General features: G+C 45.8%; 1 protein-coding gene across 1 annotated transcript in view; it reads left to right on the plus strand.

Annotated features, from left to right (window-relative positions):
- Positions 1-378: 378 nt before the first annotated feature.
- The window catches only part of CELF1 (CUGBP Elav-like family member 1), a 57835-nt gene continuing 42004 nt past the window's right edge, over positions 379-16209 (plus strand). The window contains exon 1 of the mRNA XM_065403630.1: positions 379-420. The gene's annotated coding sequence lies outside the window, so the exon portion shown is untranslated. The remainder of the gene's footprint in view (positions 421-16209) is intronic.

A 16209-nucleotide genomic window follows, 5' to 3' on the forward strand; every position in this document is an offset into this window, starting at 1 on the left:
GTATAATAAGGGACTACAGGATTGTCTGTAGTGCTGATAGCAGCTCTACTCATTCTGTTTTGGGAACCCAGAAGACAAACCACCTCGATATCACTAGGAAGCTGCCATGACAGTGAAGCAATTCCTATTGCACAGGCCTGTGTTTTTAGTTCTCTTTCACACACCCTTCTATTTGTTCTCCGCAGTTCTGAAAAGGTGCAAACATTTTCTGTAAAAGATATCTAAAAAGGGATAGTGAGTACCTCATGCTGACTTCTATTATTAGAAATTCACTTTACACTACGCCTGTGTAGGGTGACTGCAGCTTACTTGAAGATTCATGGTATCTTTGCTTGTAGCTCCAGAGCACCGAGTGTCTATTTTTATTCTTGTCTTTTAGAGTGAAGACTGCACCTTCTAGAGGGAGGAGCATAGCTACAGGTATGAACCAAATACAGGTCCCCTCTCAGTTGCTTATTGGACCTTTTTCTTAGATGCCTTTTTAGAGCAAGGTTTCTGTTGGCTTCAGTAAAGTGAGTGTTCATTTTCCCTTACAAAGAGCAGTGCCCCCTGAACCTTAGGCTTTTGGCAATTTGCTGTGTGCGTTGCTGTGGTGGGAGCGGGCAGAACCAACTTGTTTAGGACTGTGAGTACCAAGTGAGCAGCAACTTTCTGCGCAGCTTGTGGTTTAATGACCTTAGAGAAATAACTGGTAAGAAGGAAAATGTTGCTGCTTTATAATATGCAGATCTGTTGAGATTTGTTCTATTCCTTGTCAAATTTGTGAAGCCCTGAAACTGATCCTCTAGTAAAACAAACTTCCCTTTTTGACAAATTGGGTGAGAATGGATGGTCATGGAGATGTGATACAGTCTGAAGATTGAATGGAGCCAAACCTGAATAGTTTTACAGAGAGTAAATCCTTCCACTGTGGCTCCAGCTACGTAAATGTCTAAGGCTGGTTTACACTAGGAACTTATATCAATATAGCTACATTTCTAAGGGGTGTGAAAAATGCACACCCCTGCAAGACGTAGCTATACCAACCTAATCCCCAGTGTAGACAGAAGAGTTCTTCCATTGACCTAGATACCACCACTCAGGGAGGCTGATTACCTACAGTGACAGGCGAACCCCTCCTGCCAGTGTAGGTAGTGTCAGCACTGAAGTGCTACAACAGCTCAGCTGTGCCAGTGTAGACATACCCTAAGGCCAAATGAGAGATGCAGCCCATCTCTGGGGCCATTTTACCTCTGCCTTGTGATATATTAAGTAATATTAATGTCCTGGAAGTGTTGTATTCATTGCCACTCTGGTGAATCACCTCTGGTACAGTGGAAATGGTTCAGATGTGCTCTTTTCTAAATGAACAAGATTTCTGTCTAACTCTTTGATAGGAATGTAGAATAGCACCCCATATCATCCTCACCCCACACACAGTAATAGAAATGCTGTCAGCAGCTTTGCCAGGGCCTTGAATTCCAGCACTGCAGGAGGTATATGTTTAGCAACTATGGCTCTTTTCCCATCCCTCACCCCTGCATTCCATGCTCCTAGGAGAAAAAGTACAGCATCTCAGTGCAGGATTGGAAATACAGTAGAACTTCAAAGTTACGAACTGACCGGTCACACACCTCATTTGTAACCGGAAGTACGCAAGCAGGCAACAGCAGAGACACTCTTGCCCACCCCCACCCCCAATTTTTTTTTAAAAAAAAAGCAAATATAGAACTGTGTTAAATATAAACTACTAAAAAAGGGAAAGTTTAAAAAAAATTAGACAAGGTAAGGAAACTTTCTGAGCTTGTTTCATTAAATTAAGATGGTTAAAAGCGGCATTTTTCTTCTGCATAGTAAAGTTTTAAAGCTGTATTAAGTTAATGTTCAGTTGTAAGCTTTTGAAAGAATAACCATAATGTTTTTTCAGTTACGAACATTTCACAATTACAAACAACCTCCATTCCCAAGGTGTTCATAACCGAGGTTCTACTGTACTTGTATCCGTCTGGTGGAGGGGATGATGCGGTCTCTTAATATGCCTGCTTGAGCTGTGAGTGCTGAGGACACAGTAGACCAATGGTTCTCAAATTCGTTTGATCGTGCCCCCGTTCCTTATGTCTGTAGTAGTTTCTGCCTCCTTCCTTGCCCTTCTCCCACTCCCTCATCACACAAGTACACCTCTACCCCGATATAACACGAATTCGGATATAACGCGGTAAAGCAGCGCTCCGGGGGCGGGGGCTGTGCGCTCCGGTGGATCAAAACAAGTTCGATATAACGCGGTTTCACCTATAATGCGGTAAGATTTTTTGGCTCCCGAGGACAGCGTTATATCGGGGTAGAGGTGTACATCTACGGATATATGTGGCGGCGGTGCTTCACTTGAATCAGTTTTGGCTTCTGTGTTTTTTCATTTGAGTTGTTTTTTTTCTGTTCCACGAATGAACCAACCATCCATTGTAATAAGAGCAAAAGCAAAACTGTGTGTGTGGTCCATGTTTACAATTAAATGTGCAAACAGCAAACAGATTAATGTACAGATGGCAATGACTTTGTATAATGCTATGCAAGCTTAAAAGAAATCTGTTGAAATGCACAGTGCCATCAAGAGCCAAATGCACAGTGCCATCTGGGGACCTGAGGTTCTCTGGAGAAATCAGCTTTGCTAGTTATTCATTGCTGTGAGTAAAATGTGCACGGTAAGTTTTATTTCCTAAAGCTTCTTATGCTCCATCCAGAATACGTTCTGTGCCCCTCCCCTGAGGGGTCTGACCCCCAGTTTGAGAACCTCTGCATTAGATATTCCTCCTCATGGTGTCCGGGAAATAAGGTAGTGTTGGATCTATGCCATTTCCAAAACTGGAGGTACATTAAATAGGTTCATTGCACAAACCTGACTTCCTGTCATTTACCAAAGTAGATTAATTTTTTTTTAAAGTGTTGAGGTCCACAGAGCCAATACAATAAGTACTTCATCCTGCTTGCAGGCACAACCAGACCTGAAGTCACTGGTGACAAGGTAATGCCATTGCCCCCTGAGGTTCCTTCCAGTTTTTTCTGCCTTCCCAGTGGCTAGCAGCACTGTAAGGGAAATTCCAGACTTGATTTCAGATTTCTGACTAACAGTTTGGCTTAATATTCCCAACTGTGTCCTAGGGCTGCATTTGCCTTTTGGGGAGATTTCCCCCTCAGCTGTGCTTCCCCTGGTGCAGTGTTTGCAGCAGCTGGTGCCTCTGCAGGCTTCAGGGAGAGAATTAGGCCAAGAAGAGCCAGAGTCGAAAGACAGGCTCTTTGTCACCTGCTTCATCCCCTTATTGAGTGTTGGGTGGGAGAGCTCTGTGGGCAGAGTGCAACTCCTCCCATCAGCCCGGTCTGGGTGAAGTTGCCTTGGTACCCTTTCCCCAGGTAAGATTTGGAAAACTCTCTCTGGGGCAAGCATCTCTCACCCCCCCACACACACACACACTATAAGGGGGGTGACGCTAGAAGGGCAGTGCGCCAGATGGAGAATCCCACCTATGTCCCTATAGCCCACACCAGCAGCCACACTTCTGACTGTGGCGCTCAGCCATCTCCTCCTCCTTTGCCTTCCCTCAGGCTCTGGACACAGCATGGATGACAAAGCAAACATCAGAGATTACAGTAGCTGTTAGAAAGGTAGTGGGGAAAGAAGCTAAGTCTAACAGCCCTCCCAAGGGATGCTTACTGATATCCCAGGCTGGAGAGGCAGATCAGTGAAGAAAAGACCAGGCCATGAACATGTACTGATTGCTTTCCGCGTGCATGTGCACACGCACACACATAATAATAGTGATTTCTTTCTTTTTATATAATACATATAAAAAACTAAACAACAACGAAGTATAAACTCTTTCAGCAGAGTACTGTGAAATTAGGCTTAGGATTTCTGTAGCTGTCCTAATCAAGCTGGAGCTGTATATCCCTCCTCAGGCTCCCTGGAAAGATGTAGTAAATGAATGGGGGGTTTCCTGCCACACCAGAAAGACTGGGAAAGTATCAGGCTGTCATCATCAGCTCCTGCTGTGGGTAGCCATGCCCTAATTATTGGACTGTCATTCCCAGCTGCTGATATGGGGCACCACACCCTAATGTTCGGGGTTATTATTCCCAGCTTCTGTTGTCTCATCATCACTACTCTTCTCCCCTTCCCTTTCCCCCACCCCACCCGGCTGCTAGCAATGGAGTGATGAGAGGGAGAAAAGCCCAGATATGGAAGAACAAGCAGGCAGTAAAGAGCCTCTTGCCCCACCATCTGTTTTTTTTCTAGCCCCACTGGTCTCTATCCTGCAAGGCCAGAAGGTTTCTTGGTGTGCACCAGTCCAAATTCAATCTGGTGTCCCTACTGAAAGTAAATGTGGCTATATTCTGTAGTGGTCATGGACTCAGTGTTTCCAGCTGAGGGAGATTTTTACATAAAGTGGCCTTCTCACTAAACAGGTCCTACACAGCCAGCATAGTCCAGGCAGGCATCACCTCAGCCCCATCCTTTGGGCATGGAAACTTATTGGTGGCATCAGACTAGCCTACAAGAAAATCACAAATTGTTATCTATCACCCTCAATGCCTCTGAATGCTTTCATAAGCAATGCTAACATGGGTGAACAGTATTGCAAACATGGTCCCTCTTAACTTACAAATCCATGACCTTAAGAGCATATTCTTGATAAAGATAGTGTAATACAAATCTGTTTCATGCAGTTATATGGGGCTTTGGTCCTCAGGAACAGATGCTCAGGCAAATCAGTTCCCAGCTATCTTAGTGATACAGTGTGAAACTATGGGAATCTGAGGCTATTCAGAGTTGTCAGAAAAGTGGACTTACAGTCCTTGTTTCTGCCAGACACTATAGAAAGGAATAAGTTGAAACAGTCCCTGAAGTACATTAGGAAAAATTATCACTTTACATTTTGGTAGCTAGAGCAAGTGCAGATTGTGAGGTCGGTAGCTGCTGTCAGTTGCCTCAGAACTATCCACATGACTCCTTGTCAGCCCCATCTGGGTTAGGTACTCAGTTGGTGCCAGGCTCTTTCCATTTGGGAGCAAATGTAGCTTTCGTCAGAATGAAGTTATTAGATATTGCCCAGACGGGGTACTCAGTAGAGCTGGGCAAGAATCACAGGAACAGCTTTATTCCATTTCCAGTCTCAAGTAACCCCTGGAAAGGTCATGACATGAATTAAACTATCATCTGCTTCACTTTAGAGCATTACAACCAGCTCACCATCTTATTTCTAGACTCAGAGATTCAGGAACAAACAGAACAGTGTTCCATCTGAATAAGTTTCCAAAGGAGGTTTATCTTTTCATTCCCATTTTACCACCCCACAGAAAGTTTTTCCTTATTGCATATGGAAGATAGCTTTTTTCCCCCCTAACTTGCTCTTATGAGTACTCCCAGGGTCTCTTCTCAAGATCAGATTTTTTGAAGGGATCCACCCATTAGTGAATGAGGTAGAGTGATCCTTATGTCAGATGCCAGGTGGGGATAATGGAGAGGACTCATTCAGGTCCCAGTTCAATCTCGAGACTAGAGACGAGAAAAAAGAGCACAGAAACCACCAGCTGGAACACAGTGAATCAGTGAGGATCGCTGAACACTCTTCTTTCTGGAGATAACCGATCCCTCTGGTAATTAGAGAGACAGAGTGGGTGAGATAATATCTGTTGTTGGACCAACTGCTGTTGAGACAAGCTTTCGAGCTACATAGAGCTCTTCCTCAGGGCAAGGAAAGGTACTCTAAGGGCTTGTCTACACTTACAGTGGTACAACTGCACCACTTAGTGAAGACGCTACCCATGCCAACAGGAGATGCTCTCCTGTTGGAGTAGGTACTCCACCTCCCCAAGACTTGGTAGCTATGTTGCCAGGAGAAGCCCTCCTGTTGACATAGCACAGTCTACTCTGGGAATAGGACTGTGCAACGTTTTAATACTGATGTAAGTTTGTAGTATAGACCAGGGCTAAGTGTCACAACTAACTACAAGGTGATACAGATGGTTTAGCATAAATAGTTAACTCATATTCTAAGAGACTATTCAAGGTGAAGTGGCCCATTAACACCTCTCCAATCAGAAGACCAAAAAGGGGGGTTAGTGGGTTGCAGATTGTTGTAATAAACCATAAATTCAGTGTCTTTATTAAGACCATGATTTTTAGTGGCTAGTAAAGTTATGAATTAAAGCTCGCAGACTGGTCTTTTGAAGTTATTGTGCAGGTTTCCTTTGAGGACGAGGACTGAGAGAGCAGATATGGACGGATCATTTTGTGAAAATTCCTCTGGTAATGGCAATTAGTGTGTCTGACGGGGTTTTCATAAATAATATAGGAAGAACATGAGTGGAGCAGTTTCCTATCTTTATGTGCACTGTCTATCAAGGAACAGGTGAACACCAAGATTAACAATGTAGAAGTTGGATTAAGCAGGATGGACTCTACCCAGAAATGTCCTCAACTCAGTCAGTGTGGTGGGCTGATGATTGACCTATTTCCATTTGGAACAGCAAAAAAGGTGCTTTGTGGATTTAGCCTGCGAGTTCCGGGTGGTGTTGGTCCGTGATATATGGGAAGTCAGACTAGATGATCTGGTGGTCCCTTCTGGCATTAAACTCAGACTCTGACTACTTGTGTCAGAATCTGAGATGTGTGGTAGTCAATGACCTCACACAGCATTGGACGATGTCTCTGCTATATGCCTTCCCTGCTTCTTTCACTGCTCCCTCAGGATAACACAAAGGATAGGAATGAGAGAAGAGCAGTGATTCTTCTTCGAGTAGATACAGCTGTGTATTTCACTTAAGCGTGCAGGTGCTGGAGCCCGGAGAGTTTTGCCTAGTAGTACCTGTACAGAGGCAGCACTCATGGCCGTGGATCCTCTTCTGGCTATATGAGCAGCGCCACCCTGACACCCTCCTCAGTTCCTTCTTACCACCCATGGATGGAGTAGGAGCTCTGTGTGGTTTTTACCTCATATTCCTCTATTTACGGTAGAACCTCAAAGATATGATACCAGAAAGAAAGATACCAGTGTTACGGACTTAACAGTCAACCGGACACCATGTGGACCCGGAAAACAGAGACAAAACAAAACAACTCTTCTCCTCCCTCCCTCCCCCAAAATACCCCCAGCAAATACAGTACTGCCTTGGGGGCTCGGGGCTTTAGCCACAGGGGGGTTGGGGCTACAGCCACAGGGTGGGGGAGGTCAGGGCTCCGAGTGGGGGCTCGAGTCTTCTGACCCTCGGGAGCACTGGGGCTTGGGGCTTTAGACCCAGGGGGAGTGCTGGGGCTCAGGTCTTCAGCCCCGTGGCTCCATTCCTGGCTTCAGTCCCACAGGGGGCGCTGGGGCTTGGGGCTTTAGCTATGTGGGGGCCACCGGTTTCAGCCCCAGTGTTCCCCCCAGTAGCTAAAGCCCTGAGCCCTGCCATATGTGCCCCCCCCCCTTTCCCCTGGTGCAACTGGGAGCGGAGCCATGAGGAGCCCTGGTGCCCCCCTGCGCGGCAGAAGCCGGGAACAGAGCTGAGCCTCGGCACCCCCTGCGAGGCTGAAATCGAGATGTCCGGAGTCCCAGCACTCCCCCCAGGTCTAAAGCCCTGAGCCCTGGTGCTCCTGAAGGTCAGGGATTTGAGGATTTTTTATTCCCATCTAGCCCCAGACTCCTTGGTAGTAACTGCGGTGAACAGTAGAGCCAGACAGGCAGGTTTAAATCCACTTCCAAGGAGGAGGTCTCTTAAGCACATGGAGCTGATGGGCAGGAAGATTTATAGCTCCTCTTCCTTGCAGATATGAATTGCTAATCAGCAAGCATTACTGTTCAAGTATGACTACGTCAACTGGACAGCTATGTCCAGATTCACAGACCAGCTGCTTGATGCCTCGACAGAGAGATTTCGGGCATTTGTTTGTCCACATTGGGTGTCGCGGATACTTCAGCCAGAGTGATGACCTCTGTGGTGACCATGAAGAGGTCTTAGCTGCAGAATTCAGGTATTGCGCCTAGTGTCCAGCAGGCCATGAAGGATTTGATCTTCAATGGCCAGGCGCTATTCTTGGATAAAACTGAGACTTGGCACTCCTTCAACGACTCTAGGGCTACCCTTCGGTCCTTGGGGGTGTATACACCGGCGATGCAGAGACGCCACTACAACATCCAACAGCGGCCTTGGTATCCTCTACAGTGCACCTTTGGGCAGCCTTTCCTTCCTCCAAGAAAGTGGGACTACCCGAGACAGAAAGGAGCATAGATCTCACAGGAGGAAGCAGTCGGATTTGAACAGTCCATACATCCTCCCTCAGCACACCTCCAATGCCCATTTTGACTCCTTGGTCCAGAGCAGTGTTCCATTCATTACTCCCGTCCCCATATCCCCACTGTTTGGGGACAGGCTGACCTGCTTTCACAATGCTTGGGGCTCAGTCACCACCGACAGCTGGGTCTTAATCACCATCAAATCAGGCTATGCCATCCAGTTCCTCTCTATCCCTCTGCCCCATCCCTCTTCAGGGCTCATCTCATGAGATACTGCTCCTCAAGGTGGTTTGCTCTCTGCTGGTGCTGGGAGCGGTGGAAGAGGTTCCGACAGATCCCCGGGGTCAGGGTTTCTATTCCTGGCACTTTCTGTTGCCCAAACCAAAATGAGGGGTGAGACCCATTCTCGACCTTTGGGTCCTCAACAAATATATCAAGTGTATGAGTTTCTACATGGTCATCCTATCAATTGTCCTCCCCACATTGTCTCAGAACAACTGGCTTGCTTCTCTGGACCTTCAGGATGCCTACTTTCATGTGGCGATTTTGCTTTAGCACAGAAAATTCCTTCAGTTTGTCATGGTGGAGCACCATTTCCATATACAGTGCTTCCCTTCGACCTCTCATCTGCCCCTCAGGTTTTTACCAAATGCATGGCCATCATCTCAGCATATGTCAGAAAAAAAGGGATCCATATCTGGATGACTGGTTACTGAGGGTCAGATCCAGAGGAGAAGTCTTTTCTCACATCAACACTGCTGCGCTTGCTTGACCATCTGGGTCTCATCCTAAACGCTGGGAAGTCAACTTTGGTTCCCACTTAAAAAATACAGTTCATAAGGGGGACCCTAATAGACTCCGAGTTCAAGAGCATTTCTGTCGACCAACTGTTTTCAGGTGATTCGCTACCGCTTCCACAGTCTGCAGTCTCAGCCTTCCATGACAGTTCCAACGTGCTTGAGGCTCTTGGGGCAAATGTCCACTTGCATGCAGGTGGTCCGGTTTGCAAGGTTTGCTCCCTTCAAATGTGGCTTAGGATAGTTTACCGTCTGACTCCTCACTCCTTGGATAGCGGGGTCCATCTTCCTCCACTTGGCCGCCTCCTACACAATTCTCCAAAGACAAGGTGACTTCTACAACCAAACCCAGAATTTTTGTTTAAAGTTGTCTCTGTTTCATTTGAACCAGGCAGTATACTTACCTGTATTCTTTCCTAAGCTACATGTATCTGGGAGCTTGAGTTGCTCTTACTGCATCAGAACTTCAGCCCTCATCTTACTCTCTCTTACTCTGTCTCAGGCCTGGTCTACACTAAAAAATAGTGAAGTATAAAAATGACCCAGGCATGTGAAAAATCAACATCCCCGAGTGACGTAGGTAAGCTGTCCTAACCCCTGGTGTAGACAACACCACCTCTTGGGGAGGTGGATTACCTATGCTGATGGGAGAATCCCTCCTGTTGGCATAGGCAGTGTTTACACTGAAGTGCTACAGCGGTGCAGCTGCAGTAGTGTTTCAAGTGTAGACAAGCCCTCAGTGAACACTGTTGGAGATGTTCCTGCTGCATTAGTGACCTCTGGTGAAGTGTCATGGGAAATTGTGCTGCTTAATGGTATAAGTTGAAGCGTTAAGAGTGTTATCACAGGTCTGTCTAAAGTGTTGTAACTGCGTGGTTTGCATTACTCTATTAGGAAGAGGCTTTGTGCGCCTGGGGGTCTGTGAGGCTGGCAAATGAATACTGTTCTAGAGAGAGATACAAAGCAAGGATTTCAGTAGGGTAAGAGCAAACAAATTGTAAAAATTGGCTGGAATAATGGGTGATTTTGTAAGTTACCATAAAATTAACGGGTTCTCTGATACATTTGGGACAATTTGGAGAAACAGTTTAATGAGTAACTCCTTTTTAAAACAGCTTGTATGGTTTTGATGCCTGCAAGGAAGGAGGAAACTTGGGACTTGTTGCTCTCAATCCTGCCCAGAAGATCTTCTAAACATCAGGGAAGAAAGAAAAACCTCTTTAACATTTTTAAATTCTTATAAAAACATAACTTAGATTGGGCTATTTAAAGGATGATTATCAGAAAATGGACGTTTGTAATTATCCAATTTAAAAATATGGTGTCCCTTAAATAAATAAATAAAAAAAATTAAAGGTAAACCTACCTAAAAACCACAAGTCAAAGAGTGAACATTTAGACCATGGTCTCATTTTAACATTTAGATCTGGGTCTAAGGTGTGTTTCTTTTTAATAGAGTTTTGGTTCACAATGTAGGTCTCACATAGCGGGGTGCTGTGTGCTTTGTCAATGTCTGGGGGTTAACTGGAGCGGACACCTGGTTCTCTAGGCAAGGGATTCTCAACCTTTTTCTTTCTCCCCCCTCCCCGCCCCTAAACATGCTATAAAAGTTCCACGGCCCACTTGTGCCATAACTGTTTTTCTGCATATCCAGTAGATTAAAAGCCAGGGCCAGCATTAGGGGGTAGCAAGCAGGACAATTGTCCAGGGTCCCATGCCACAGGAGGCCGCGCAAAGCTAAGTTGCTCAGGCTTCAACTTCAGCCCCAAGTGGTGGGGCTCGGGCTTTCGCTTTCTGCCCTAGGCCCCAGTGAGTCTCACATGGGCCCCTCGCTGGTTTATTTTGGCAGACCCCCTAAAACCTGCTCGGGGGCCCCCCAGGAGGCTCCGGACCCCTGATTGAGAACCGCTGGTCTAGGCTTCCTTCAGTCAAGTAAACTAGAATGGAGACCGCTTTATGTGTAAATATAATTACTTTATACAGGGAAGTACTCTGCCGGATTTTTGGCTTGGACTATAGGTTTCTTGGTACTAGGCTAGAGACTAGTTTCTTAGCTGTGTTTTAACAGGAGACAAAAATTATAAAATGTGGTATAGGTTCTGGTCCTGAAATTGTTTATCCAGAAATTATCAAGACTGTTGAATGTTTGCTTTCATCCTACCTTTGTAGTTGAATTAAGAACTGCAGGTTCCTTTAACAGGGATAAAAGGCAGTACACTGCAGGCCCATTCTGATGCTAGGTTTCTGGGCCTGTAGCTTGTGTTCTGTGCCTAGAAAAGAATGGCGGTGGAGGGGCCTGCATTATTGCACAGGATTACCTAAGGAATTCAGGTGTCCTTTCCTGTTTGTTTCCTATCAACACAGAGCTTCATTCAGATGAAATACTAGGGAGTAGTGAACCCTGAGAATTAGCAGTGCCTCCATTGGATTCTAAGAAGCATCATTTTTCTGGACTCAGGCAGGATCCAGGGGTACATTATGTGGAGTAAAACTCACCCATGATAAGTGTGAGGTAGCTTACCGAACATGGCCTCTCTATGATTCTCTTCTCTTGAAGCATTCGGAGTGAGTCTGCAAGCTTCAAAGTTAACACAAATCCCCTCTAGCTGTATCACTATCCAACATTCAGTAGCTAAAATAATAATCTTTGTCTCCTCCTGTGCTTAAACTGCCAACACTTGCACTAGCTCCATCTCTTTCCACAGTAAGTTCAGACTCTGTTCTCACTTTTAAGGCTCTATCCATGCTTCTATCTCCTCTACCATCACTTCCTACCTTGTCCCCAGCTCTCTGTCATGTTTGCTGCCTTTGTTGCCACCGTACCACTTTTTGACTGCTTCCTTCTCCTTTTGTGTGTGCCAGGTGTCCTCCTCATTTTCAAATCCCTTCTAACGCCCAGTTCTTTCCCTAGTTTCAGATTCTATTGCAAAATTTCATAATTTGTATTATTTTCTCTTTTTGGGTAGCATAACTTCCGTTTTACTCTTCAGCAGGTTTAACTAATATAGTGGTAAAAATACTGAAAGTTGCCAGAGCCTTGTCTACACTGGGATTCTGACTAGTGGTAACACCAATGGGAATTTTGTGCTGGAATTCCTGGTTGTATACTTGGTATATAGTCTTTCAGCTTAGGTAGGAACTGAAATTGTAATATGTATATAATTGTTGGGTTTTTTTTGTTTTTGTTTTTAACTTCTTTCACGTCGTCTTTCTCTATCGTTAAGAAGCAAAAAAGGAGACAAACCCAGTTTATCTTTGGCATACTAGCCTTAATTTGTTTGTCTGTAGGTGTGAATCAAAGGCAGGGAGAAATGTGAAAGCTGCAGATAAATAAGTCTCAACTCTAAATGCAGCTGTCCTTGAATTCATATAGCAACGTTTCATCATTATTTCAATGTCTCCCTGAAAAGGATAAACATGTGATTATTATTCCTGTAAGATTTGACGCAATGAATTACCCTAGCAAACCTATGTGGTGTCTAATCATCCCCATTAACTCCCAGTTTTACGTCTCTCTGTTGTTGTCATCTTACTGTCATTCTCAGCAAGGTTTATACTGTATTTTGTGTATCAAATATGTATGATATCCCATTATACAAGACTCATCTATGCTGGATATAATAAAGCTGTTTCTGTATTCCTCTGTGCTAAATGCCCTCCTTAACTATCTGACAAAGAGGTAACAAAAGGAATTGGCTGACAACACAGGCTTTCCCCACCCCTATTTAGGTCAGTGAGGTGTAAATAAATGTGCCAGATAAAATAGAGAAATTAAATTTATCAATCTGGGACAGACTGGAACATTTATGGCAAATTTAGGTGGCTGTTTTCAGGGCCAGTAACTTTGATATTTGACTTTTTCGTAATATATATCTCAATGTATATAATATTTCAATATATCTTAAGTAACCAAAATAAAACCTCTAAAGCTATCAAAAGGAAGAGACCTTTACTGGGAAAGGATCAAAATGATCCAGGTACCTCTCATATTAGAGCCATTAGGAAGGTTCACAGAAATATGTTAAGTGTTTAATTTATCGCCAGGAGAACAGGTACTGGTGGAAAATGATTAGACTCAAAAGAGAAGTTGGATAGTTCCCATGCATTCCAGTAATGGGATATGTACAGAAGTTTTAACAAAGATTTCACCTTTGCATTTAAAATTTTTCTGTTGAGCCTCTGCAGTGTTTTGTAGCATCTCTGTTTTTATTCTTCTGATTTTCTTAATTTGGTGTGAAGATTTAAATTAAAACGTTGCTGGACCAGGATGGCTGTTATCTCTTGTTAGTACCCTCTATCTCATAAAAGTTTTAAGTTGTGTCTTATGCTATGCACAGACCTGGTACAGTGAATAATTACCGCTTTGATTTCTGTCCAAATGCCCTTCTAGAAAACAGAGTCTGCAAGATGGAGAGGAGCTAGCTGCTCTTGGGAATTATTTCTCTGGTTTCTTCCTCAGTTGCTCTTATTGACTGTTTCACTCTCTGAGTGATACTGTTGGGGAGTACAGTGCCAAGAGAACATTTTTGTAGCTTCTGCCCTCATCTAGAAAAAGACTGAGGAGCTATGGGTGCTGGAAATGATGATGGTGATATAGCCAAAGAGCAATGGAAGGAGATTTGAATCCTCCCAAACTTGAGCTTTGAGAGAAACTGAAGGAATTCTCAGAGTAACAGTTTCTGAGTTTACTTTTTTAGTAGTTGTGCAGTATGGAAATAGTGTGACGATAGACGGGCAGATGCTTCAGATCTGCCAGGGAGACTTTCTCACTCCCATCCACGTGATTTTTTTTTGTATCAATGTAAACCTTTGTCATTTCAGTCACTTAAATAGAAAACACAGCTGTAGCGGGTCAGGTGCTGGGCTGGCAGCCTAAGGCTGCTTTAATAACTGCAATCTGTGCAACATGAAAGCAAACATTCGGGTAAAGTCTTGCAGCTGCTTTTTACTAGAGAAACAGTTCATTGTGTCTAGAGCCTGGGGTCCATTGAGTTGTAGAATTTTCTAGCACCTGCAACCCCAGCTGGTGGTGATTGAGTACACCTCCTGCACGCTCCCTTTGGCTGCTTTTCCGAAGGTGGAGAGGAGGGGAGTGTGTATGCCTGAAGAGGGATTGCAAACAGTTTGTTTTGAGATCATTCTCTGAAATCTATGAACCTCATCTTTCTAGGGTGGAGGGGTTGAGACTGAATGGCTCATGTTATTAGGAATGACATTTAGGTCACTGGCAAATTGGGTCTTGATAGCTGTTTGGCCTGTGTACAGTGAATTGGTGATTTAATTCATTTCCTAGCAGATAAGCTTTCACATAAAAGCACTACCCCCATTTGACACTAGTTGTTCCACTTGTGGGCAATCTCAGCAGGGAGCCAGTGATTCAGTGTGCCACAGATTGAATTTACCTCTTGACAATAGTGGTGGCACTTCTAGAGCAGATGTGAGGCACGCTAGAGGAGGAGGAAATGTGTATTGGTACTGTCTGTGCTAGGGTGACCTTATGTCCCATTTTGGCCAGGACAGTCCCTTTTTTAAGCCCTGTCCCAGCTGTCCTGACTTTTTTGGCAAAAGTGTGCATTTGCCCCGCTTGGTCTTGCTAACTTGATCATTTGGAAAGAGCAAACGGGACAAATGCCCACTTTTGTCAAAAAGTGGGGTGCGGAGAAACGTGGGGGGCGGGGTGAGTGGCAACGCCAGCCCAGCCTCACAGGGTGGGGAGGCAGGGCTCAGACGAGCAGCAATGCCAGCCCGGCAAGGGTGGGGGAGCCTTGGGCGAGCAGCTCGGGCCACCCCTGCACTAGGAGAGGAAGGGGGGTGTCAGGCTAGCCGCGGTGTCCCATTTTTCCTTTGGGAAATATGGTCACCCTAATCTGTGCAGTAACAATTCATACTTCTGGGGGAGTTCTGCGCCACTGCACATGCGCAGAATTTGTCACCTGCAGATTTCTTCCCCACAGAAAACTGACTTTCTGACGGGGAAGCAAAGGGAAGCCACAAGAGCGGTCATGCTACCCTCCCCAGCAGTATGTTTTGGGTGCCCAGGGCAGCCGGCAGAGAGGTAAATCACTGTGGGCAGGAGGCGGGACAGGGGAAGACCCGGCTGGTGGCTCCTACCCTGCGCAGGGCTCAGCTGCTAGTCCCAGCTGGGCTGGGGAGTACGGGACTTCCTCTTCCCCTGCATGGCATCCAGGGCCGGGTCAGACCCACCCCCAGATTTCTCCCCCGGCTGCAGGAAACTCTGCAAACTCTCCTGCACCCAGTGCTCCTCAGCTGCAGGGGGAGGAATCCCTGTATAGGGAGCTGCTCACCTATCTGCCAGACCCCATCATACCCAGACCCTCCCGCCGAGCCTCTCACACACACCCTCACTCAGAACCCCCGAATGAGTCCCACGCCCCCTACACCTGGACCACCCCAGCAAGCCCCCCACACCCAGATTCCCACCTCACTGAGCTCCACTCCCCCAGCATCTAGACCCCCACACTGAGGCTTCCACACCCAGACCCTTTTGCCGAGCTCAACCCCCGCATTAGCCCACTCCCTGTTGCTGTGCCCCAACCACCTTCACTTGGACCTCCCCCAACAGGCCCCTGTGCATCCAGATCCCCCCCCCCCTCACCCAGATCCCCCACTGAGCCGCCCACACCCAAATTGCCCCCACACAGAACCCTCTCAACCCACACCTGGATCCCCCCACATTAAGCCCCTCCACACTTGGATCCTGCCTTGCTGAGCCTGCCTGCCCACACAGAGGGGCAGGGCCCAGGGGTGTTTCTGGGGCAGGCTGGGTCCTTGCGCTGTGTCAGGGTTGGGTGCCATACTGGAGGCTTCGCATTTATTTGACAAATAAAATTTGCAGAATTTTAAAATATTGTTCGCAGAATTTTAATTTTTTTTGACACAGAATGCCCTCAAGCAAATTCATAAACAGAAATCTCATCTCCATGGTTTTGATACCTTTCACGAACATTAAGTTTTAAATTACTTTAAAAGTTTGGCACTTTACAAATAAATTAGTGTTTGTACGGTACAACTGACTGGCTATATGAGATGAGTGGAGGTAGCCTGTTAAGTGGGCTGACCAAAGCACCTGCAGGGAAGGGATTGGTGTGTCTGGTCGTGGAGTTGAGAAGAGGGACTCTATGTGAAGAGCCAACTGGGGCAGTTTG

This window comes from Emys orbicularis, chromosome 4 (assembly GCF_028017835.1).
Source record: "Emys orbicularis isolate rEmyOrb1 chromosome 4, rEmyOrb1.hap1, whole genome shotgun sequence".
Classification (NCBI taxonomy): domain Eukaryota; kingdom Metazoa; phylum Chordata; order Testudines; family Emydidae; genus Emys; species Emys orbicularis.